At 44.2% G+C, this 25,635-nt stretch overlaps 1 long non-coding RNA gene across 1 annotated transcript; it reads right to left on the bottom strand.

The window, feature by feature from the left end:
• Window positions 1-1,421: 1,421 nt before the first annotated feature.
• Window positions 1,422-23,201, bottom strand: LOC117243973. Its single transcript, XR_004496208.1, has 3 exons — window positions 23,114-23,201; window positions 10,697-10,745; window positions 1,422-1,495 (listed from the first exon to the last, which is right to left on the bottom strand). It is a non-coding gene; the product is annotated as an uncharacterized LOC117243973 (long non-coding RNA).
• Window positions 23,202-25,635: the final 2,434 nt, after the last annotated feature.

The raw sequence follows: 25,635 nt of genomic DNA on the forward strand, positions 1-25,635 counted from the left end.
TTCTAGTACATATTAAAACCTTTCTCCCCAGACACTCTGCCAAATAAATGCCCATTTATCTCATTTTTCTGCTGCTGGAGGTCTTCAGGCTGCCTCCACACAACTCCTACACAGACTGCAAAGAATATTTACAAGCAGTCTCTCTCACACAGGTCTTAGCACATGCACAGCATTGGTTTCATTTAGTGTAGGAGGTTTCTATTTTTGTGTTAGTACCACCCAATAGGCTTTGCTCTAGCTCACATTACATCAGTTTTTATATATTGTGGATGGTGTAGAATGATAACAGGGATGCAACAGTGCAAAATGGCTTCAAACTTTCCATTCTAAAGGACGAAAGGGAACTCTCTGCTTTTTCTCCTAATTTTTCCATGCAAGCTCCAAGTAGCACCATGACTGGCAAACTGTTGGATCCGAATTGGACCATTCAGTTAGTACACTGCCTCTTGCTCTGACCAGGGCCATAGACATCGGAGCTGACCAGGAACAACTTGGCCATCCATTTCTTAACACCCCAGAAAGGTGGAGAGCTTTAACTACTAAGCCTGAGAGTGGATTTGCTAGGAAGAGTGTTTTTGGTGCATAAAATATTAAATTTCCATTCAAGAGAACCAAGATTTTTTATCTGAGCCATGGATCATCAAGAAAACAGGCCATTCACTTTAGCTATCTTTATTTGTAAAATTCCCTGTCTTGCTGGTTGCTGGGACATATTGGGATACCGTAGAGGTGGTGCCCACACAGCTCCCAGAAAGCTACTAGGATGACATGAGGTAATGTCCCCTGCCAGGAGTTGGTGTGATGGCAGGAGTAGCCAGGGTGTGTCCTGGCAGTTTCCTGAATTTATAGCTCAGTCACAGTGTGCTTAGGTGACAGATTTGTCCATACTCCTGTGTATATACATGCCTTGATTAGAACTCCCAGGGATTAGGTGGAAAATTATCTTTCTGTGCCCAGAGGATTTTGGGCCTCTTCATAGAAGCCTCTGTGGCTTGTCAGTGTGAGATGATGCTCCTCCCACAGGAGCATGTGTACAGACTCACTCATGTTTTACACAAGCCACTGAATCAGTGTCAAATGGGATCATTTATGGCCATTCCTTAGTCAGCCTGGACTCCTTGAGTGGATGAGTGTCCTTGAGTTAGTGGATTTTAGGCTCTCTTGCCAATTCCTTGAACTGTCTCCCAGATAAAGTTTATTGTGAGTATCTGTCTTACCCAATAGAAAGGCAGGAAAAGATGTTTAGCTAACTAACTGCAAGATATTCTCTAAATTTTTTTTATGCTTGACTGAAGTAAAATTTGACCTTAAAAGCATCAGTAAATACTTCAGCTTTCATGTAAACACATCAGATATACATCTGCTCTTTCTTTGTTCTTTACTGATAATAGAGAAATTGTAGAAGGAAGAGTTGTGCATACCTTCCACTGTGTGGGCTCCTTTCCATCTCTCCAGCAGTGATTTTTTCCTATCAGGAAGTCTTTCAGTGAGCTTCCTGTAAAGAGACGAGACAGGTGAATGGATCTGGAGAAGCTGGGTGCTGCTCTTGCCAGGAATTGAGGTCCTTGTGAGCAGGTTGTACTTGATACTCTGTGCTCCAGGGTGCAGAGAACTGTGGTGGTGTTTACAGGTAGGAATGTCCAAAGAGCAGGGATGCTAATGTGTGATTCCTCCACTGAAATTTTGGGTTCAGTCACCCAAACTAAGCAAGGTGCTGGCTGTGTGATGCTTTTAAAGCATTAGTCATTTTGGGCACAGAATGTGGGTAGAAAGTTTGAAAATCCGTTCTCCCCTGTCTTTCTTACCTGTGGTGCTACATGGGTCCCAGTGACCTCCACACACATCTTGGCTGTTCTGAACTTGTCCTGTGCCTCACATAGCCCTGCCTTGTGATTTTGCAGGGTGGGAGACATGCAGCTCAAATCTACAGCAGGCTCCCAAAAGAAGCATCTACTTTTTCATTGCTCTTCAAGCAGTCCATTGCTGAAGAAGTGCTGCATAATTATACACTTTCGCCCAGGCAAAAGTGCTAGCTAGTTACCTTCCTTGGTAAAATATGTCCTACATATTTTAAAAAAAACCCACAAGGCTTCTTTTTTATACCTGAAAACTTTGAGAGCTCATCTAGGGAAAAGGCCAAAGGCCACCAACTCCAACACCTTGCACTCATAGATGCTATGATATGTGGAAAAATTCAATAGTGTGTATTGGTCCCAAGGTAGTCATTGCATTTTGAAGGAGGCAGAATAAACACTATGAAGCAGGATAATCCCAAATGTGGTAGTGGAATGTTAGCCAGAGGCTTGGCATCCCAGAGAAATGGGTGGGGTAAGAGGATCAAGGACTAGGCAAAGAATCCCAAGCTTGTGCTTCATATATCTTTTAATTTTTACCCTAAAAGTGAATGCTAGATCAAAGATGGCTTCATCTTTTGACAAATTTTTGCCAAGGCTCAGGCTTTCAGGCAGGCCATAGGCTGAGATGGACAGTGGGCACTTTCACTGGAGCACTGTAGGGTTTGTCCCCCATGCGCCGTGTGGACACAGAACCACAGCGATCCTGATCCCCGGGAGCTTGAATCCAGCCCTCAGTTCATGACCGAGCAGCAACACAGAGTGCTGTGGAGCAGCTGGTAAAAGCACTGGCTGTGGAGAGGGCATCCATGAATGTGAAACTCAAACAACCTCTTGACCCACAATCCACCTATGGTTCAATCCACTCCACTCATCAGATAGAAGCCGCTTGCAGCTATGCAAATAGTCCATCCTGCCTGTCTTGTTGGCCTTCCCTCTGCCCAACCTAATTAGTGTGGTGAGTAAATAGAACAATGAGGTCAAATACAGGGCTAGATTTTCCTTGAAATGGTTCCAGATGTGGCCAGGACACCTGAAAATGTGGTATCCACAGAGCCTGCTCTGAGAGCACTAGCTGCAACATCCGTCCATCAAGAGGCAGGATGAACCAGAATGGAGTGGCAAAGTTACCAGTCCCTGAAACTTTGTAGGCTGATGGTTAAAATAAACAAAATGCCATCTGTATCCACTGGTTTATGTAACAAGCAGTATTTTCCATTTTTGAGCTCTGAAGTTGTGCTCATGCATTCCTTTGCTTCAGATGCGTTTCCAGGGCAAATTACAACAGTACCTGACATGGCAGGGGCTTTTTAACACAGGATCAGGCGCCAGGTGATATTTTTATAAGTATTAAGTCAAGACAGTCTGCTAGGGAGGAAGGCAAGCCCAGTCAAGTTCTCACATACTCGCTCTATGGTATGAAGCCAAACTGAGAAGTTTTCCAAGTATTTTAATTAACGTGTTTCAGACCTTTTTATTAACTTTTAATGCCTCTTTATTTTGGCAGCTCAGTGCTGTGCTACAGGAAAGGCCAAGACACCCTTCAGTGCTGTTCCAGATAAAAATGCCTTAACCACAAATTAACACTTATATCTTGTACTGCTTCTGAAGCTGAAGGCCTCACGATCTGGCTGAGAATTGCTGTTTGCAGTTCCAGATTGTGATTTTGCTAAATGAAGCCCCAGCCAGCTGAGGATCTAGCAGAAAGCTCTTCTTCCTCAATGCCTAGGCACCCATGGCAAATTGAGAGAAATGCAGGAATGGCAGCATTGTTTGTTGGACTTTCTTGTAGGGACTTTGGAGGCAGACCCCACTTCTGGAGGGTGGAGCTGGGTGGCCAGTGGAGAGGGAAAGAGGCTCATCGGAGGAGCAGCTCAGAGGATGTCAGGGAAACCCTGCAGGTCTGTCCTGCTCTGAGCACTCTGCCATTGTAGCCCCAGTGGAGAGTGATGCTGGAGGTGCTGCTTTGCATCCCTGGCCTCTGCCTGCTTGGGTGAGTAAATCTTCTTTCTTTACTCTCACGGTTTACTTTTGATTAAAGGTACGAGAAGTGTTCAGCATTCCTGAAGGTGGAAGATGCCCATAAAACATTGCTGTGCTTCTTTTAGAAATTTGTTTCCAAATCCGCTTTGGGGTGAACTTCAAAATTGGGATTGACGTTTCTATTTCTCTATAAAAGAGCCTGTTCCAGTCCAGGCCTTAAATGACTCCCTTTTTACCTAGAAAGCAGAAACATAACTTCTACCCCAGAATGTCTTCCAGCCAAACCCTGAGATATCATTTCAACAAGTTCTTCCAACAGATACAGGCCAGGCTGGAACTACAGGTATTCTGTTTAGTCTTCCATTACTTTGCTAAGTTTAGAAGATTTCCAATTCTAAGTAAAGTGGACACACATTAATGCAGCCAGAGTGCAAAGTAAGTGTTAATATTTTCTTTGCACTTTTCATTTCATTACTCTTTAACAGCCTTGTGAAAGAAAATGTCCTCCTTCCTTTTTGCTATTCCTGCTTTTTCAGAAGATCTAGGCTGATCTAAATATAGTGAAATATATCAATGTCTCTTCCATCAAGTGTGTTCATCTGTGACTCAAGTCTGGTTTTGCACCACTGCCTTCTAAATGTGCAAACACATTACCAGGCTTGCACAACTTCCCTGTGCACGTACCCATGAATGAAGTCAGCAATAGCAGAACCCGGCACAAAGACCTGGCTCTGTAGGTCATCTTGGCTCAGTCTAAAATTGAATCCTTTGCACTGCACCTTGCTGTGTTGGAGCAAAGCCCTCTGTGGAGTACAACCACCTCCAGCCCCACTTCTGAAAATAACTATTGCTGTTGCATGGTACTGGCAGGGTAAGAGCTTAGATTCATTCTTGCGAAAAATAATGTTCATGTGTGAATTCTCTATTTTTGTTGTTGCAATACTCACTTAAGCTGTTCCTTGATCCAAATTTCAGATCTCATCAGCTGATGATTACTAGAGTCAGCAATTAGAGGCTGACAGAGAGCAATACCTAAAGTGTTTCAACTTGTTTCTCAGCAGACCTTGTTGAGCTCAAGTCCTAGTTGAGCCCAGTACAGACCCCTTTGGACATTTGTCATTGCTCTGGTACTGGACCTGACCCCAAGTGACCACAGGGACATCACACAGGAAGTAAGGGAGTGAGGGAGGGGAGGGGAGGGGAGGGAAAAGGGAAAAGGAAGAGGAAAGGAAAAGGAAAAGGAAAAGGAAAAGGAAAAGGAAAAGGAAAAGGAAAAGGAAAAGGAAAAGGAAAAGGAAAAGGAAAAGGAAAAGGAAANAAAAGGAAAAGGAAAAGGAAAAGGAAAAGGAAAAGGAAAAGGAAAAGGAAAAGGAAAAGGAAAAGGAAAAGGAAAAGGAAAAGGAAAAGGAAAAGGAAGGAGAAGGAAAAGGAAGGAAGGATGTGACACATTCAGAGTGATGGCATTTGTTTTCCCAAGTCACCATTACATGTGATGGATCCCTGTTTTCCTTGGGGTGGCTGAACCCCTGCCTGCCCCTGGGGAGTGATGAACGAACACCTTGTTTTGCTTTGCTTGCACATGGGGCTTTTTGCTTTGCATGTAGTTATCTCAATCCATGAGCTTCCCCAATTTTGCCCTCCCAAATCTGTCCTCCCAAAGCAACAGTCCCATGGAGGGGTAGTGAGTAGGTGTGTGGGGCTTAGTTGCTGTCTGGATTTAAACCACAACAGGTCTTCAGATAGTGCATGTGAAACCGGCTGATGCTTTTCTGCTTGGTGCTTGTAAGACCAACCAAGAACTCCTTGAAAATGCTTTCCATTCTTCACTTTCTTTCTTGCTCTTGCCAATTGTTTCATTTCTCTCATCTGAGGAACTTGGGAGTCTGCAGGGCTTTGTGCACAGCCACAAACCCAGAAGAGGTAGGAAGAGAAGCAACTGCTGAGGACCAAGTCACATCCTCTTGTACCTACAAATTGTCGGTTCTGTCACTATCCATGTTCTGTCTGAATGCCAAACCCTGATTATTACCTTCAATCAGTCCTACAGGAGCGCAACAATCAGAATAAACCTGAATCTTGTAAATGTCACATTGTGCCTTGAATAACCTGTGGCTGTTACATCTGTGGCTTTGCTTTTCCCAGATAGATTCACACTGTCTTTTGCATGAGGACTAGCTGCCATAGCAGCAAGCAGCCTGTTTGGCCACACAGCCTCTGCAGACAGCAGACACTTTTCTCCTATGCATGACATTATCAGCTTGGTCAAAAAATTAATTTTCCTTATTTGTGTGTCACATCCCAAAATTTGGGTGGCTGCAAAGGTTGGGTTCCCTGCTTCTCACATGTGAATGGATTGGAGGTCCCTTTTCAATGATGCTTGTGTATCCATCTTGCACAGGACCCAGTTCAGTGAAAATGTGGAGTATGCCCAAATACTGCCATTGATAACCCATCTATTCCCATTGTGTTGCTGTGTGCTCAATTTATAACTCCCTAAATTAAACTATGTTCTGGCTCATGCTTCCTCTGGGTTCACCAGTGGTGCTCCAGACCCAAGTGCACCTGTGCCCCACAGAGAGCAGTGAAATGATTCTCATAACTGCTGGTGTCAAAGCAGTACTGCTAGGGCTTTCAAAGCAGGCACAAGAACACATCAGATGGGCAGTGTCAGGGCCAGGGCACAGCATAGATGTGCAATAAGAGTTCACACAATCTTGGGTCAAGCCAAAAGCACTCTTCTAGCTGGGGCCTGTGCAGGGCCCGGGGGTGGCCTGAGCAGGGGTCCAGTGGCATGGACATGTCACCCAACCAGTCTTTGAAGAACAGTTTTCAAGTTGTTGGAGTTTTTTAAGTGCAAAAGGAATAAACAGCCCCATTTCCCTCAAGTGACATCTCTCCATCCTGGCCAAGGGTCACTGTCTTTGACAAATGTCCACCATTGGCCAAAATCACTGTAGTTCCATCATTGCTGTAGATCAGGTTTCTAAGAGAAATGGCTTATGCAGTCATGTGTGAGTATGCATATGTGTGTGGGTGTGTATGTCTGTGTGTCTGGCTGTTTATCTGCCTGTCATCCCCTGCTGAGCTGTGAAGCCACTGGCTGACTCAATTGGATGTCACACATATAATTAATTACCTATTATTTTCACAAAAGTAAAGGAGCAGAGTGAAGAAAAAGAGAAAAAATCCCCACCAAACTGTAGAAAAAGTGGTCACGAGAGCTCGCAATTTATCACTCACCAGAGGGCATGCATGGGATAGTGGTTTTCAAAATGTTCCTGCTGAAAAAAAGCCTCCAGTTGGCAGTTACTGGTTCCTGGAAGCCAGATCAGCCATTAATAACAGAAAACCCCACAAGAACTCAGGTCTGCTAGGTACAGATGGGGATGCTTTTAAACAACTTGTAACCTGACTGGGATTTGGTAGTTTTTCACAGGCACAGGAAGACCTATGTCCAATGCCAAGCTGCAGCAGCGATGTCAGGACATCTCAAGAGAAAGGCAATATTCCATCTGCTCTTCCCAGGGTAAGCACTCCAGTGCCTCGCCCAAGGTTCTTCCTGCAAATGGCTAGCCCATTCCACTAATCCTGGCTAAGTCTCAAATGCAGGCTAGAGGTAAATACCCCCAGGACAGTTTAGTCTTAAAATAGTTGAAGTTTGGCAGTGGTTATCAGGAGCAGAGTGGGTACCACTGGGGAGGATCTGATGCCCTGAGCATTAGCCAGTGCTGCAGCAGGCGCTGGGAGCAGGGGCTTGTGGAGAGCTTGGCACTATGAAGGGACAGACCTCTCTGGACACAGGGACAGGCATTGGATGGGAAGCTGGGGATGCCTCTGTCACTACTTTTACATAAAATAGGCCTGTGTCTGCTTTCTGGATTGGGTATGGGTGGTTTAGCACAGCTCCTGTCCATATGGGAGGTTCTCTGCTGTCCCCTGCAGCATTAGCTGCTCCATCAGGGGCATTTTGATGGCCCAAATGCCAGGGCCACTGCTTATGGGGGGAGCTGGGAAAGGGGAGAGGTCTCCTTGGGAGTGGGAGGGAGTGGGTGCCATGCTGCAGCATGCAACCTCCTGCTCTGCACAATGAGCCTGAGGAAAATTGGCAAGTGGGATGAGGCAGGATTTGAAATGCATGTGAGCAGTGGCGGGGGGAAGGCGCCTTAAGCAATTATTTGAGGCATGAAGCAATGCAAAAATATTTCTCAGGAAGCCCTAACACACTGTGTGCTGCTGAGGTGCTTCCTAGGAAAGCAGATACTGTGGCTCTGAGCACGGGCTGCCTGCTGTGCTGCGTGGGGCGAGGTGGCCGGTGTTCAGGGGACACAGACAGGCAGTGGCTGCCAGCCTTCCCCCAGAGATCACTGTGATGTTACAGCCACCTGCAGAGGTCTCACACCTTGCTACTAGGAGTGGTTTCAGTACTGGTGTGAAAAATATGTCTGGAGAGTTAAAATCCTGGCAGGCTTTGTGCATCTCTATATGCAAATACCAATTATTAATCTCACACAAAACATGCCGTGGTCTGTGGCCTATCAGGCTGTGCTCACAGGAGAAGAGGTGGGGATAAGCCCCACAGCTGTTGGGTGGCTGATGCTGATCAAGTTTCTTGTAGTGTTCTGTACCCACAGTCATCCTCCTCAACTCTGTCACAGTCCAGAGGTGAAAAAAGTAACATCTTTTTATTGTTGGGAGGCCTGTGCTATTTGGCTGCAACTGCAAAAGCCCTATCCCCTTGCCAAGAGAAGCTTTGCAAACACACACCAGCCCCCCCAGGATGCTGCTAGCAGCTGATGTATTACTTGAAAAATCGGATGTGGAAAAGGCTGTGCATGCAGGAGCCTCCAGTGCCCTGGACACATGAGTGGGGACAAAAGCCAGACCAAAGACTGTGTCAGCGTTTTTCAAACTCAATTAAACCTAGAAACTCGGCATGCTCCGGAACATCAAGACCAGGTAGGAGTATATGAAAATAAGGGAAAAAGGACAATTGAAAGTCACACCAGGGCTGAAGATTCTGAGATAAATGCCAGTGGCACTGGAGAAAGCAGTGACACTTACAGCAAAGACCTAAAATACAGGCAAAATGAACTGAAAGAGCAAACACTGGGAACAAGGGGAAAAGAACTTTCTCGAACAAAGCTAGAGGCAGATCTGGGTGAGCCAGCTGGAAAAAACCTCTAGTTCTTTTAGATGATTATTCACATGAGCATCATTCATGAGTTCACACATTCAGCATTACTGAGGAATACTGCAGCTAAAGAGGAGGCATGTGTACACAGTCATTTTTAATCAGATGCAGCTACTTGATGTATCATGTCTGATAACTGGCCACAGAATTATGACTGCAAGTTCAGACATGTATCTGCTCATTCCTCAACTTCTGGGAAGGAGTGACCTGAGACATAAAATCCATGAGGGAAGATCCAGAATCAAATTCTGAATTAAATTTATGTCTAGATGGCACCAGCATCACAAGAGCTATTACCTTTGATGCTGCTGCTATTGAAGAGAAAACTAAAAGCAAGTCTGCTATCTTCCTGCAGGCTGAAGTTCCAGTCACTGGGATTTACAAGTTTGCAGAGGCAGACCCTCCGGGTCTTCTCTTTTGGCTGCAAGAAGTGGCCTCCCCATTAATGTGCTGGGGGAATTCCACTTTCACGCCAAACATTCCTTGTGGCATCTTTAGGAGAGCTAATCTGGGCTGGGAGCTGCTTCAGATGGAAATATGACACTGACAGGCACCACTTTCGAGGGTGAGGATATGTGGGCAGTTATCCATGAGCAGAGAATAAAACCTTGGAAGAGTTGCTTTTCATAATGTCTTGTGAGGAGGATTTCATGACTTGCATTGCTCCATGGAAGTTAAGAGCCCAGCTGCAGACTGCATCCAGTTGCTTCTGGTTCAAGCTCAGCCAGGGGAGAGGGTGGCTGGAACATCATATCCTTGTCACTTCCATCTCATGGAGTTTGGGAGTGGGACAGAGCGAGAGCTGTACGGGCTGCTGCTGGAAGCTTGGATGCAGTCTCTTTCCATGACAGTGGGAGAAGTCTGTGATAAGTGCATTTTCACAGTTGACAGCATCTCAAATCAAATTTCACCACCCTTTTACCTTGAGCGATTTAGTCATCCTAAAGTGTTGTGCTAACACAGCCTGCTGCCAGCAGGCAGCTCCTCCTCCCTTTTCCCAGTGGGGAGAAACACATTACAGCCATTGGTCTTTACATTCCCCTAAAAATGCTCATTTCTCACCATGGCTATTAAAAAATGCCATTTTCACAAATGTAGCACTACAGCAGTGAGAGAACAGGGATGGGTGGGCTTGGACCAAAGGGCTCCAAAAGAGACTTCAGGAGAGCATGATGGGGCTGGGGCCCAGGCAGGGCTGGAATGCTGACCTGGCTGACTGACAGAGCTCACAGCACCTTGGCCCCTTCTTCCAGCACCTCCTCGGGGACACAGGGTGGGAAGCTGCAGTACTGGAGGCAGGAGACTGCCGTGCCTGCAGCTCACAGAGGTTGTACCTGGTGTAAGAGCTCCCTGGGGCAGCACCAGTTGAGCAATGATTGCAGAGAGCCCTCTGTGACCACAGGTATGTCAGAGAAACTACATGAGGTTGTTTTTCATCATCTGTGGGTCTGACCCAACATTGAACGGGCTCTAAAATACTCGGTCTCTGCACTGCAAATAATAAAAGTGACTAGCATCCATTTCTTTCACAGGGTGAGCTTAAACGAGGTTGGAAAGGGATTTTACAGGTGTCAAATTGTTTCTGTGCACTCATACATAAGTGTCAGCTATAACAATAATTGTTTGAGTTGTTTTTTCATTTTTACACGGTCATAAAGTTGTAACTTACTGCAGAGCAGTCCTTTCTTCCAGGATATCTCAGAGTGCTGGCTATGCTCCTGGGGAGAGAGAAAGAAGGCTTTAAAATATTTAGTTCCAATTTATTTGCAAAACCTGTCTGAAAATACATTACATTTCACTAAGAATTTTTGAATCACTAGAACATGGAGTAAAATCTAATGGGACATTTCTCACACTTAAATCAAAACATTCTTTCAAAAAGCCCCATCCAGTCTGTGAATTTGTGGGGAAAAAATTTCTGAAAGTGACCTTTGTAGCTTATTTCGGTTCTTAGCAGGACCATTTTCAGGGATAGAAAGGTGAATTTCCTTTTGACTCCTCATTTAGCTTCTCACAAAGTCCATATGTAAAGACCATAAGAGTTTCCACAAGACAATAGGGATAAATGGAATTGAAATGTTCTCTAGTTTGTAGGTCCTACATTTACACATCAGCATCTGAGAAAGGGGAGGAGAGGACTACAGAGATGTTCACCAGCCTTGCATTACCATTGGTTTTGGCATGGAGATTGAACCTGCTAATCCTGTATTGCGTGTTTTGTGGGGTGCCTGGTGACATCAGGTGCTCCTGGTTTATTTCCTAGTAAATCTTGTCACATAACTGTTCTTTGCAACCCCTGCCTTGGCAAAGCCACTGGGGCTTGTTGGCTGACAGAAAAGGAGGCTTAAAAGGGCTTGGAGGACAAGGTTCTGTGAAGAAACACGCTCAGATTTTCCTTTTGAAAGTTTCTGTCATCTGCTGCGTGGGCTAATTTGTGCAAAACCACTTGTCCTCCCTCAAAAGTTGGACATCCAGGGCGAGTGGTCTCCTTCAAGTGAGTACAATGAGACATTCCAAGACCAGATTAAACTGCTTCCCAAGCCCCAAGTGCAAAGACCTCAGATATATCTCTTACCGGTGGAGGCTGCCCATAACACCCTGTGCTGTTTTCAGAGATAATTGCACAGACAGAGGGAGATTTTATTTAAATGGCTGCCATAACTTCTTTTAGCCATTGAAGGAAACAGGCTGGGACATGTCAGTTGTCTGCTCAGGCTTTGTAGGAGGCTTTCATCCTGCACTCCTCAAATAAGAAAAACTATGAGGTCACCGGTTGCTAAACACTTGACGTGATTTCCCAAGGTTTGCCTCTATGGTAAGTGCTCTGGTAATTTGGGTGGTGTTGACAGAAGCCCTGAATATTACCCAAAGCGCTTGGTGATTATTATTTTTTTTTCTGCTGCCTCCAACAGCAACCCCCTTCCAGACAGAAACACTGTTCTGCTGCTAATAGTGCACAAAAAAAAAATAAAAATCCACCTTTGTGTTCCAAATGCCTTCCTGCAGACCAAGCTGCTCCATTGCTCATCTCCCAGGATTAAGGATGGAATGGGGTGGGACAGGATGGGACAGAGAGAGATTTCTTGGGCCACCTCCACCTTTACAACTTTTTAGGTTAATATTTTGAGCTTAACATTTGAAACATAATTTCAGGTTGCATTTTAATATCCCATTCCAAGTGTGGAGTGGTGAGATCTTTTAAAAAGGCATATATAATCTAGTTTTCATTCATGGCAAGGACAGAGGGAATTTTTTAATTAAAAAATCTGAATGGCTGAGGCTCTGCAACATCTGGTATTTGCATTCAAAGGCAGAACTGTATTAAATTTTCCTGCATGCATTTTTACACACTAAATGATCATGCAAATGTCCTCTCTATAGTCAAAAGCTGAAGCAAAAGGAGGAAAATGATGCTACCTGTTGTTTTATGAAAACCACCAAGTCTCCTAATGGGAGGAAACATTTTTCCTATGGCATCCATTCAGCAGCATGGGCCTTAACCAAGAGCAGTCTCCCCACCATTCTTAGAGGCAGGACTCCAAATCTTGCTGATAAATATTGAAAGACTCCCATGGACTTCTACACTGTTGATTAAGAAGCATCATGACACCCACTGGAGAAACCACAGCAAAGAATCTTGGAAGACTGTGGGGAGCTGATAGGAAAGAAAAGCAAAACCTACGGTGGCAGTTCTTGGAACTAGAAATTCTTCTGAGCTTGCCTGTCCATTTGGATGATCTGGAAGGTGCAGACATTAATCTGTGATATTTGTTACCCAGGTTTTTATACAGTGTCATGTGCACTGCTTATAGAAGGAAAGCATTATTATTATGTTTAACAATGATAGAGTAAAAATTTTAAATTATAAAATTATAAAATATTGGACTGAACGTTATTTTTGTGCAATGCACGGGATGTGTTTGGCTGTGTTCTTTGTTTAAGCCTTACAGTGAGGAGAAGAGGGAAGAAGCAGGTGTATGACATGCTAATTCTGACTACTTTCCCTTTTTTCTTACAAGGAATGAAACATCAACAGCAGTCCAAGCAGCACAGCTATTATCATAGCGTACACCAATCTGAAAATAAGATGGCTCTCATGATCTTCTCCTAGACAGAACAGGATGCCAATAAGAACATATGCTTTTGAAAGAAACCCTGGGATATACCACCTCAGCTCAAGCTGAGGTCACGTTGAAGCATTCCCACCTGTCCTGGGATTTTTGTTTAAATTAAGTCATTGATAAAACTGGCAAAAAGCAGCCACAGGGGGTGGAGTTGCATAAGAACCTATTTGTGTGTTTGCTTGGGTGTGAGGATTTGTATTTGCTCCTTATTTCACAGATATGAAAGGATTTAATAAATTATGTATCGCTTAAAGAACAAATCCTTTACAACCTAAATTCTTGCAACATAAAACATTAATTGGAAAGGCACTACCTCTTCATCTTTTCCCAGTCTGAAGGAGAGACTATATGCTACAGTGGACTGTCTGAGAGATGTTTCTTCTTTATCCTCCATAACATCTCTTATCTGTGACAGAGAAAGAATCCCATGAGCTGTGATGGCTGCAGTTTATTTTCCACAAAGGCTTGCCATTGCTAGCTGGGCTACAGTCAAACAGCACAGTGTTTGCTTTGTCCCAACCAGCCTTGGGTTAGACAAGTTCTTTGTGTCAGAACTCAGTTGTTTAAGTAGAGATAGTTTGCTTTTCTGTTTCTTTTTTGCTTTTTTGCCCCTACTAGTAGAACATAATTAGGCCTGTATGAGATCTTATTCTAGTTAAAGCTGCAGAAGACAGAGTATGATGCTTTTCAAAAGCCTTGAAAGATCAAAGACTACTCAAAAGTTAGGAAATGCCTAAATGGAAGCTGCTAAAGCAAGTGGTCTAGAAGGACTCGCATTTCCCACCAAGTCTGGCTCTGAATGGTTCTGGCAGTCTCCCAACCAAACTGCAACCCTGAGCCCCTTGTTCTCACTGCTCTTCCTGTGAGATCTCTTCTAGTCACTCACTTCTCACCTGAATATATGCCACCCTTTCACCTGGAATATGTCAAAGTCCATTAGTACCCTATTGACAACACTGCCCTTTAATTTAAATTGTGCTTGTTTCCTTCCTTGTTTCCTTAGTAGCTACTTCCTTGATGTATTAGTACTGCCTTGCAGTCTTTTTCTGTGTATGAAAACAGCAAAACTGGACAAAACAGCATATTTTTCTCTATTCTTACTGCCACTTGCAGCAGAACCATTTGGCTAAAAAATTCTTAATATTAGGTTATCAGCCCCAAACTGATAACTATTTCAGTTGGTCTGAAACTTCTATTTCTGACTTCTGTTAGTTATTCTACTCTTATTATTCTGTTCTAACTATTTCATATCTGTCTCAAATAGATCAAGTCTGGACATGGGGAACTGAACCCAAGCTCTCATAATGCAGCTGTTTCTGAATCCTTGACCTGATAATAGCAGGTGACACCTCTCAGACCTATCGTGTAAGATAATCCACAGAACTACCTGCTATTTTCACCTGCCCAGAAGAAGCTCATAGAGTTGCTGGGTGTAGTAGTAATCTGTTTGCAGCATGCTGGGAGGATGGAGCAGCCTGTAGGTGCCCAGCAAAGCTCCCTTCAGCTCTTACACACCGGGCAGTGCCAGAAGGTTGGCTACAAACAGCAGTGGCCACTGTGGGCTCAGTTATGAATCATGGGAGAGATCTTTCTGTATTTGGTGACTGGGTGCTATGGTGACCAAAATTCCACAAACACTTCACAGAGAATAAGGCCACGTGTTTTCCACTCCTCCTTGGGCAGTGATGCTGCCTGGGAATAACCTGTGGTGGTGAATTCCTTTGAGTTGATCCTTTTCCTGCCTCGCTCTGCTGGAATACCCTCTGCTGGGGGGAAGGACTACTTCAGATGCCATTTATGACCCACTTTATCTAGTGAACTCTTTATTGGTAGTTACCAGTGAACAACAGAGTCCTTGTTATACTCTTCAGAGTCCCCTTGTTCAGCCTGAAGTACTGCTAACCTTTTGTACAGAACCCAAACAGCAAGTGGAGTCATCCTGCCTCTTAACATGCAACGAGTCACCTATTGTAAGGTAAGCTTTACCTGGTAATGGTTGGAAGCCCCTTCAAAACAGTGTGTGCTTCCAAAAGGTATGTTTAATCACCATGACTGCACTGCTGCAGTGTGAAGGCTGCCTCCCAAACCATGCTCTCCATAGCTTCATCCCTCCAGGTGTTCATTTGGAAAAGCATTTTGTACAATAGCTACTCTTCCATTCTTTCCAAGTTCTTCATATCCCATTTGCTTCTGAGTCACCTTTAATTAATACCACTCTGTAAATGCTTCCAACCGTTCTGGCTGAAGTGCTGATATAGCAGAAAGCAGCACCAAACTGAAAGACTGAATTCTTTGTGTTTACAGAAGCATTTATGAAAGTAAAAGGTGAGGCAAAACATTTTCACCAGGCTGACACTGGTACTGCACCTTATTTCTCTTCTACCTTGACAAGTCTGGTCTGCCTGTGTGCATGAAATTTCCCATTCCAAAGGAGCAGAAGAGTACATCACTCAGCACTAATCATGGCTCAGGTTCTCTGTGCAGCTCCTCTTGTCATTAACAAGGGATGCTACCAAGACTTCAAATCTTGCTGAAACTTTTTCAACTCACTTCAAGTGATGGGGTGATCAAGAACACACAGGGACACAAAACCTGGAGGTGGGCAGAAAGTTGCAAGAGGGAGGAGAGTCCTTTGCTTAACTCAAAAGGCATTTGCTCTTATGCAGCACAACTGTGCAGAGAATCATGACCATGAAGTCTGGTGGAAGAATTGCTCGGCATACTCTGGTTGCTCCCATGCTCAACAGGGCTGGATCAACGTCAGAAATGTAAGAAATCACTCTTACATCACCAGGCAATGTAGAGCATCCCAGGTGTGGAACACTGCATGCAGCTCCCTCCCAAAGTGCAGGCGATTGGAAATGGTACAAGGACAAAATTACCAGGATTGGAAGACACACTGAAACATGCAGGACTCTGCAGGCTGGATAGGCCAGCAATAAATGGGAGGCAGAAAGAATATTTTGCCTGTTGTTTCACACAGTACCATGGATGCCAAATGCTGCAGTCAAAAATGTGGCCTACAACAAACAAAATGATTATTTGAAATACCTCATAGCTTGTGGGGCTCATGGCTGCATAACATTATGGAAGTAAAAACTACACAGGGATTCAAATGGCAGTCAGACCAATCCACAAAACAAAATGTTGACTTAAGAGATGTGAAATGCAGAGATGCAGATGCAAGCTCCAGCTGAGGAAGTCTGAGACTCAGAATGAAGGATGTTCAGAAGGGGAAGAATGCTGCTCACTTCTTCCCAAAGGGCAGGGGCTCTCAGAGCTGTGCAGTGCAGTGTACGAGCCTCTGGCCCAGCCCAGGATGGATAATTGCAGCTTCTCAGGCAGTGGTTGTGGACAGAGGAACAGGGCTTGTCATGCATTTCTCAGCACTTTCTGAGAAAGGGTTGTGCTCTGCTTTGGTTTGATCCCCAGTGCAGAGATGTCTCTGTGCTTCTGTAGTGCTTTCTTGTGGCTCCTGTGGAGTTTGTGAGAATAAATACAAACCTTGCTATTGTGTCAGCCAGTAGTCAGGCTTAATGACCATTTACTGGCCCACACACTGTTGAGCAAAGAGACTCCCTCTTAATGAAGGTCCTACTAAATAACAGTGTACAAATAATGCATAATTACTCAAAATGATGCTGGGTCCTTTAAGATCAAGGAAAATGGTCTCAAATTATACTTGGATTTCTTCTTCCTCATCAAGGAATGACATCAACTGGTAATCCAAGGAAAAAGTTCCTTCAGCCAGAGAAGCTGTTTATAAGTAATAGAAGACATGTTTTTTATTAAAAGTAGAATACTTTGGAATCACAGTAAAATAAGATTCAAATGAATTATTGTATGATATGCATCTGTAATAGCATATGTGTTAATAACTAGCAGTACTTGTAATCTGCATTTTTTGTGGTTAATAATACAGGACTCACTACTCCAACTCTACAGGTGAAAATACAGAGACCAGGAAAGGGGATGTGGCTTCTCCAAAGTCACACAATAGCTCAATTGTCAAATATGAAACACCAAAGTGGAAATAGATGAACACAGAAGCCTGTTCACAAATGGAAATAAAATATGAAAAGAATGAGCAAACCTTTCTGTTCCTAAAAGAGGAGGGTCACCTGCAGTGGTTAGGGAAAGAAAAAATCAAACATCTTAAACCGACCTGTAAAGTCCCTGACTGTCTACATAATTTATACCAGCTCCCCTCGAGGGAGGGGCTGATGCAGGAATCTTCTCTGACTGCTGAAGGAGATGGAAATGGAGCCATTTGCCACAGATAAAGTGGTTTTATTCAATAAACCGATAAGGTTTGTATCCTCGATAATGGCAGAGTTGAGGTAACTGCACATAAGCTGTTTAACCGTTTCTAAACCAGTTGAGACATGGTTTCCCCACTTCACATCTATCCTGTGCCAAGTGAGCTTGGTTTTTCCCTTCTTTCTGTTTCTCTCTCCCATGATACCACACCACACTAAATTATCTCTTATCAAGATTCTCAGGGAAGAATCAAAACTCTTCTCTCTTCAGGGAAGGAAAAAAAAGGGCAGCTGCTTCTTGCAGCCCTTTCCTCAGCTCCTCTCCTGTTCCACTATTTACTTTATTTCTTTACCTTGCAAACAGCTCCAGTGTCTTGAAGCCTGGGCTAAGCCCAGCCCTTTTGTGCCCTGCAGTCATCGCTGCATCTTTAAGGGAAAACTGATTCCCAGGAATGCTGTGCATGCACATACCTATCTGGGCGCTGCACCCACACCTGCCCACCAGGTAACCCAGCGCCCGCTGGCCCTCGCAGCCACATTCCAGCCGGCAGAGCTATTACTCGCTAATTGTTACCTGTCAAACAGGTAAACGAAGCTTTTGGGCCGAGTCCAAACAAGCGTATATTCCCACGAAATCCTAAACCAGCAAACCTTTGACCTTTCTGCAGCCCCAGTGATGATTTTTACTGGGGCTGATTTAAAAGTATGATGGTATCTCTGAGGGACAGAAAAGAGTGGCAAGTTGTGGTATTATTTATTGTGATGAAGATTTCTTGTACGTGTTAATACCTGCAGGAGAGCAGAGGATTACCAAAGCAGGAGAGCACAGAGGCACACAGTTAACACGACAGAGCTCACGTCCCCCGAATCACCTGTGTGAGGTGGCTTTCCAGTGCTGAGCCAAAAGCAGTTTGTGGATGGTGAAGAACTAATATGCTAAACCTCCTGAGGGTGAAAAAGTTAGCGTACAGAGTAACTCAGAGCCATCTGGGAGGCCTGGAACTGGCATTTCCTCTTCATTTCACCCTGTTCAGACTTGTTCCACAGAGCATAACAGGATCAGCTCCTGTAGAGCAGGGGGGTCTCTGCACACAGCCAGAGGCAGCAGCCTGTTCTGTCACCCAGTGAGGCTGTAAAGATCGCTGGCTTTGCCCCCCTTAGAGCTTTCAGAACAGGCCAGCTAGAGAAAGCAGCTCAGACTAAGCTGCTCCATCATAAAGTTTGATCCTCCTGGCTAATTGCACAGAAAAGCCATTCCCTCACAGCATAAATGGAAAGGCAGGCTGTTTTCACTGAAATATCTGTAAGATTTCATATGCTTTAACATCAAAATGCAAAAAAAAAATAAAAAAAATGGGTTTTATTGAAAAACTACAGCTATAAGTCACAACATTCAAAATAGCAGAGCTATCCCTATTCTACTGAGACCCTCCTCCTTACAACCTCTCTGGCTTGGATGATGAGTACCTTGGGGAGGGGACCTACACATGCTCACAGTGGGTGATATGATCTGGGACACTTCTGAGTCAGTAACGTGACTCAGTCTCATCAGAGCTTCACCCCAGGTGTTGTGTGAATCTTCTATCTGTCAGAGGCGATAGCTTCAGAAAGAGGGGAGAGTAAACAGTATAAACCAGCCTGTTATTGGTAATAACAGAAATATGATCTACCCAGTAAGATGGTAATCTTTCTCTACAAAGGTTGCAGATAGCCTCCATGGTAAGCTTGATTTTGACCTGTCTCTCACCTTAGCTTTGCCCCAGTTAAACCAGACTTATGTAGATCTCTCAGATGTCATCTGAAACCCTGAATTTTATTGTGGAATGGATCATTTTTAACATTTTTATAGATGAATTTATTGGTTTTAATTTTGGAATAGCTGAATTTTATTTTGGAAGCTGGAGAAAGCAGTTGTTAGCAAGAGCTTTTGCAAGGAAAACTGGTTTCTATACCTTATTTGAAGAAGCATTTAAATTTTTTTATTTTATATAATCACAGAATGGTTTTGGCTGAGTGAAAGGCTATCCAGGTCAGGGCACTTTCCACTAGACCAGGTTGCTCACAGCCCCATCCAGTCTGGCCTTGAATGCTTCCAGAGATGGGGCATCCACAGTTTCTCTGGGCAACCTGTTCCAGTGCCTCACCACCTCACAGGGAAGAATTTCTTCCTAATGCCTAAACAAAATTGGTTTTCAGTTTAAAACCATTCCCTTTTGTCCTATCACTAAATGCCCTTTCAAAAGTCCCTCTCCAGTTCTCTTGTAGATTTAGGTAGTGGAAGGCCACTCTGAAAGGTCTCCCCAGAGCCTTCTCTTCTCCAGGCTTAACAACCCAAACTCTCTCAGCCTGTCTTCATAGAAGAGGTGTCCCAGCCCACTGAACATCTTAATGGCATTTCTGGTTTTAATCCAACAAAAGCTGCAGACTGAGGTCTGGTGCTTTTCTTTGGAACAGGCTAGCACTTTGTGCTGATCTTGAGGAGTTTTTAGCTGACATATGATCAGATATACTTGCAGAACTTCAGTCCAATACCTTCTCTAAATGATGAGGAACTGACTCAGAAACCAGAAGAAATCTTGGTATTAACATCTGAGCTAATCAGTTTAATGGAGATAAGCACAGCTTTGGGCTCTTGCAGACCCATAGGGGCATGCACATTTCCTACAGGAGCTGGAAGCTCCTCTGCAGTCCCTTCTCTTTAGCTCCTCCACAGTATTCTCCAGTCCTCTCTCACACACGCAGCCTGTCAGAGCCCCACAAAACCCCTCAGCAATACAGGAACTGCTCAGACACAGCATCTGGAGGTCAAGACATGGATGAGTCCCTCTCCCAGAGCCTCCTCTGCACTCTGGGGAGATGGATGGACTGTGTTCAGCTGACACCCAGCTGCATTATCTGAATGCTCTTGTGACAGGGTCTTTTCCCCAAGCAAAGAGGACAAACAACCATTATCAAGCCTTGACTTTAAATAGCTGGTCTGGATCTACTTCTCCTCACCCAGTAGCAAGAGATACCCCAAGCCTGGCAGGGAGCAGGAGGGAAGGAGAAGGGGCTATTTCAATATGGCCAGAGGAAAAGGGGAAATGTTTTCTCTTGTGGTTCCCAAAAGGAAGCAGCATCTTGGCAGAGGCAGCCTGCCTGCTAGGCTGTCCTCTTAAGATTCCTCTCAAAAGCTATTCAAGTAAACAGTGGTCCCTTCACAAGCTCTATTCAGCTGAATATATTTGATTTTGGATTCTTCCTCCTTTTCACCTTACAGGGGGATTGCTGAGATGCCTTGACTGCTCCCAGCTCTGTGCCAGGTTCCAGCATGGAATGTCTCTCAGCTTGCAGCACGGTCACCAGATTCCCATGCTGCATCAATCACTGCACTGACCAGCTTCTTTGGGTGTCATCCCAATGTGACTGTCCACTAGGCTCTGAATCCGTTAGTAATGCCACCCATAGGTATTTTGCTTAAGATAAAAAGGGAAGTTATCTAAAAAGATGACTAATAAAAGGGTGTCTGTTCAAAAAGCATCATGTGAAAACTGACAGCTGCATTACTAATACCCACCTAGAACCAGTTGGAAATAATTTCACCAGAAAATGCTGATTTTTCCTGTATCTCTCATTCCTGGTTTGACAAACATTTACTGAAGGAAGAGCAAGGTTTCAGGAATTTCTTGCTTCACACAGGCTGTTAAGATTCCTGGAGCACCTGGGCTCTCCAGGCCACTCTGCAAGCTGGTGTTATCTGTGACAGAGCTGACTGTCCACCTCTAGGACTGTCATGTCTGTTCTTTCTGTGGAATTTTTGAGAATGGCCCAGAACAACTTGGTTTTCTCTTTCAGACTCATAGAAGAACTTCTGTGTCTGAAAGCCAGTTACCTTTTTACAACTATGTATTAGCTCTGCCAGCAAACCTTACCTCTCCCCATAGCATCAATTTTGCAATGTAGCTGCGATATAGAGGATGTCCACTTTGTAATTAGCTTTTACAAAGGTAATTCTGGGGTTTTTTTAACAGCTGTTGAAGAGGGTTGATTGACTTAAGGGTTAAGGACACTGACTAGATGTTCTCATGCACTGATCACCAGAAAAGCTGACTACCACCAACAGCTCACAGGGTCCCAGGCCACTGCTGGTAACAACAGGTTTATGACATTATCCCATTTGTGAGTCCAGCTTGAGCAAAACAGTGTTTTCCACAGAGCTGGTGACACAGAAAGTTTTCTAGCTTCTCTGGTGTTCAGAAGTGACCCATCCTGGTATTGGTTCTCAATGCCCGTGTGAGGTTTGGTACCAGTTAGTTAATTGAGAGGTTGTGCAATACTTTAAAGCCCTCTTTAAACATTTCAGATTTAGAAAAGCAGATGTAACAAATAGGAGAAAATGTGTAACTCTTTAGAGTTACAAAACAACCTTTCTTAATTTAAGAAATAAACAAGGGATTCTCACAAATGGATGCAAAAGAGTTGAGAAAAGAGATGCATGCCTAATCAAAGCAAGCCCTGGTTAGCTCAGTGGTGTCGATGATGCATCAGCGATACCAATTCCTACAATTTTTCTAAAGGCCACCCTCACAGAGTCGAGTCACAAGACAGAAGTGTGTTCTTTAAATATCTGATTCTTCATTTGTACTTCAGGGAAAAGCTTTGGAGGGAAATACCGAGACACTGGCAGACAGATGAAACCTCTATTTTTCAAATGTCATGATTCTAAAGCACGATGCAAAGAAGGGGGTGCCACCATCTGTATGCATTCACTTCAGACTCTAAAGCAAGGTTTGAAGCTGAGGGCCTCCAGAGTGTGTTGTCATCTGCTGCAAACACAGCATAAAAGAAGCAGAAAGTAAGATAACAGGATTTGTGCATTTGTTAAAAAGAAAAAAAGAGCTCAGTTCTCAGGTGCCTGTATCTTTGCTGTGGCTCAGGACAGCAAGCCACCAAGACAGCACTATCTCTGGCGCTGCTTCTGAGCACGTACAGAGAATCTGCTACAGCGCTGACACTACGTGTGTCTTCCCATCTCCACAACTGTCTGCTGTCCACAACTTGCTTCACTGCCGCAGGAATTGCCTGCCAGGGCCAAGCTGCCTGTTCTCAGTGGGAGCTAGCTGGGAGGAGTGCCCTCCAGCTCCCAGCCACTAATTAACCACTAATCTCATGCGCCAGGATTCCCACACACCATGTAGGCTTCCTTTGGTGACTTTTCAATTAGCATCACAACACCCCAAGCTTTGAAGGCTTTGTGTATGTTTATCTTTTCTTCCAATTGTCAGGGCCAGCAGACATAAATTAAACCAATTTAAGAACATCTGTGTATCTACTATTTGGCTGCTATTAGCTAAACTGTCATAGTCCTCTGCCAGCTGACAGTTAGACACACTTACATTACCTGGGTGTGACTTACTTGCATTCTTTCACAGAAAATGTGACCAGCCACACAAGTACTGCTTTTAAACTGGAATTCACTTCTGCATGTACAGGAGAAATGTCTGCCCTTATTGCACTGATGTGTCATATCTAGATGTAGATGACACAGCTCTGCTGAATGAAGGAGGATAAAATCTCAGCACATCCATGCCAGGGGAACAGGGACTATACACGGTGAATGTTTGGGAACTTTAGAAGAGGAGCAGTCATGTTGCATGGGAAGAATCCTCTGCTAAAACCAGAGACCAGGGTGAGGAGCCTTACTATGCAAGTAGCAGCACTCACCTGCAAACAGACTGAATTCAACCATAGCCTGACCAGTAGCTCACAAAATTAGAAGGATTCTCGGTGGACTCCATCCACTACAGGATCAGGCCTTCTGAAAAAAACAGTATAGTGTTTCAAAGGAGAGAATGATACTTGAAGCTTAGAAAGACCCTATGCTAGAGGAAGCTGCAGAATTCCTGGGAAAGTGACTGGTCAGTAAAGAGCAGGTTTCTGCAATTTCCTTAACACAATGACTACACATACATGTAACAAAAAATTCCAATTCCTTCACATTGCCATCAAGGATTTGTGTTGGCTGATACATCAAGCCTGCAGCCAGGTTGCTACTGGCTACTGCTTCATTGCTGTTGAAATTTCAATTCCTGTGTTGTCATATCACTTCCATCCATCTCCCAATCCGCCCAGCTCCATTGTCATTGCTACCAAGCTCCAGTCACTGGAGCCAAGAACTGCTGCTGGGGCAATTCTGTGCATTAATAGGGAATCTGAGCAGAGGCATTTCAAAGCACCTTACTCAGGCTCTAAAGGTTCTCCCCATTATTGTGTGATTGGTTGTTTAAACTGAGGTAATTGGCATGTGTATAATTGGCCTTGTTGACAATGAAGATTTTTAGATATCCTTAGTCTCCCTTCCCCCTCCCTGCCCTTATGGAAGCTCTGGAACCCAAAGGGGACAGCACAGATCAAGGGAAAATCCCTGCTCCCCATCCCCCATTATTGGAGTGCCATAGCATCAAATTTAACTTCAGGCATCTACTGTCTAAACCTTACAAAACTGCTAACCAGCAGTGGAGTCACTTCCAAAGCAAAGAATGAATATGTAGTGCAAAGGACAACTTAAATGAGTAACATTCTTCATAATACTGTCTACAAAAAACACCTATGAATTCAGAACCTTCACTGGTACTGCATGATACTGATCCTGTCCTGCACTTGCAGAAATTCACCATCATTCCAGCCACTGGAGGAGCTGAAACATCCAGAGCTGCTGGTGATGGCACATCTGCTGGTAATGCCAAGAAACATCATGTGTGGGACTCTAGGAGAAAAGCGTTGTGCAAATGTTGTAATTAATTCCCTATGCTTACACTTGGAAGGCTTTAGTTCACCCTGAACAGAAGAGACTGCTTTGCATGCACTTTCACAATCACTTGAACACAAAGCTAAAATTGGGATGCTGCCAAAAGAGGTGGGCCTTTTTCCTTTTTTTTGGGTCCAGCATTCCCACAGTTTGGCAATGGAATTTTAAGGGGTCAAACCAACCTTTGTACCTGCTTGAAAACTAACCCTATTAAAAAAAAAAAAAAAAAAAAAATCCAAATGAAATTAAAAGAGGCTTCGGGCAGAGGAAAGAGCAAGGGTGCTGCTGGGACACCAGAGGGCAGAAATGCATGACCTGGGTAAGAGAGAGGAAAAGTCCCTTTGGGCAGCTACACACTCTTCTACCAGGTTCAGACAACCAGTGGTGATTCTAATGCATTGATTTCTTGGGGATCTCAAACAGATGGGCTTTACTCAACTTCTCTGTAAGGAGGAGGGTTGAAGCATGCAGTTATTCCCCCTCACCTTACAAATAAGATCCCTGGAAAACTAAGGTTACAGAACCTTTTGACATATTTTTGTGTCCTGCTTTTTACTCAAGTTGCTTCCTGCTCATCACTGTGACCTCAGGGACAGATATCACAGGAATCACTGCTGTGGGATTACTTTGCTCCATGTTGTGGTAGCAAGCTCAGTGTCCACTGCCTGCACTTCATACACTGAGAAAGATTTCATCAAGACTCATAAAACTCTGATGAGAGAGGACTCCACTCTGCCCAAGGTAAGACGTGAAGCCAAATATGATACTACATCATCAGATGTCCTGTGTAGATACTGGTGTCAGTTTAGAGTTATTAGTGCAGCATTCAAAATTCAACTATGCTGCACCAATAGGCTGAACCAATTAGCCCTGATAAGATTTTAAATGAGGTATAAAATATCACATTTCATAGTTTGTCAGTTTTGTCAGAAACTCACCTGGAATTTTTCTCCCACTGTGAGCTCTACTTTCAACTTTGCTAGTGATTTAAACCAAAAAATGGCAAGGCTAGATTGAGAAAGGCACCTCACACTCTCCCAGGCTCGACCTGGGAGCTCACAGGAGGACTGATGGATTCGGCTAGGCAGCAGGTTTAATGAGAAATTAGGCATGATGATGTTTCAGGGGCTAAGAATCCACAAAACACTCAACACTCTGGCACATTTTTATCAAAATGTATTCCCTGTCTGTGCAATTTAAAAATAAATGCATTCTAAACTGGGAAACTCACTGGTTTCACTGGGAATACAAGAGTACTTTCCAGGAGTCAGGCTGAGGCATTCACCTGTATTTGGCATCAGCCTGAGATTTGGGCAAGGGGTAATAAATTCCTGGCTTTGCACATACGCCCCATATAACCTTTGGCAAGTCTGTTCCTCAAAAACCTCACATATAAAATGGAGAGGTGCTACTACCTCCCCGCGTCTGCCTTGCACAC

This window comes from Parus major, chromosome 2 (genome assembly GCF_001522545.3).
Source record: "Parus major isolate Abel chromosome 2, Parus_major1.1, whole genome shotgun sequence".
In the NCBI taxonomy this organism is placed as follows: Eukaryota; Metazoa; Chordata; class Aves; order Passeriformes; family Paridae; genus Parus; species Parus major.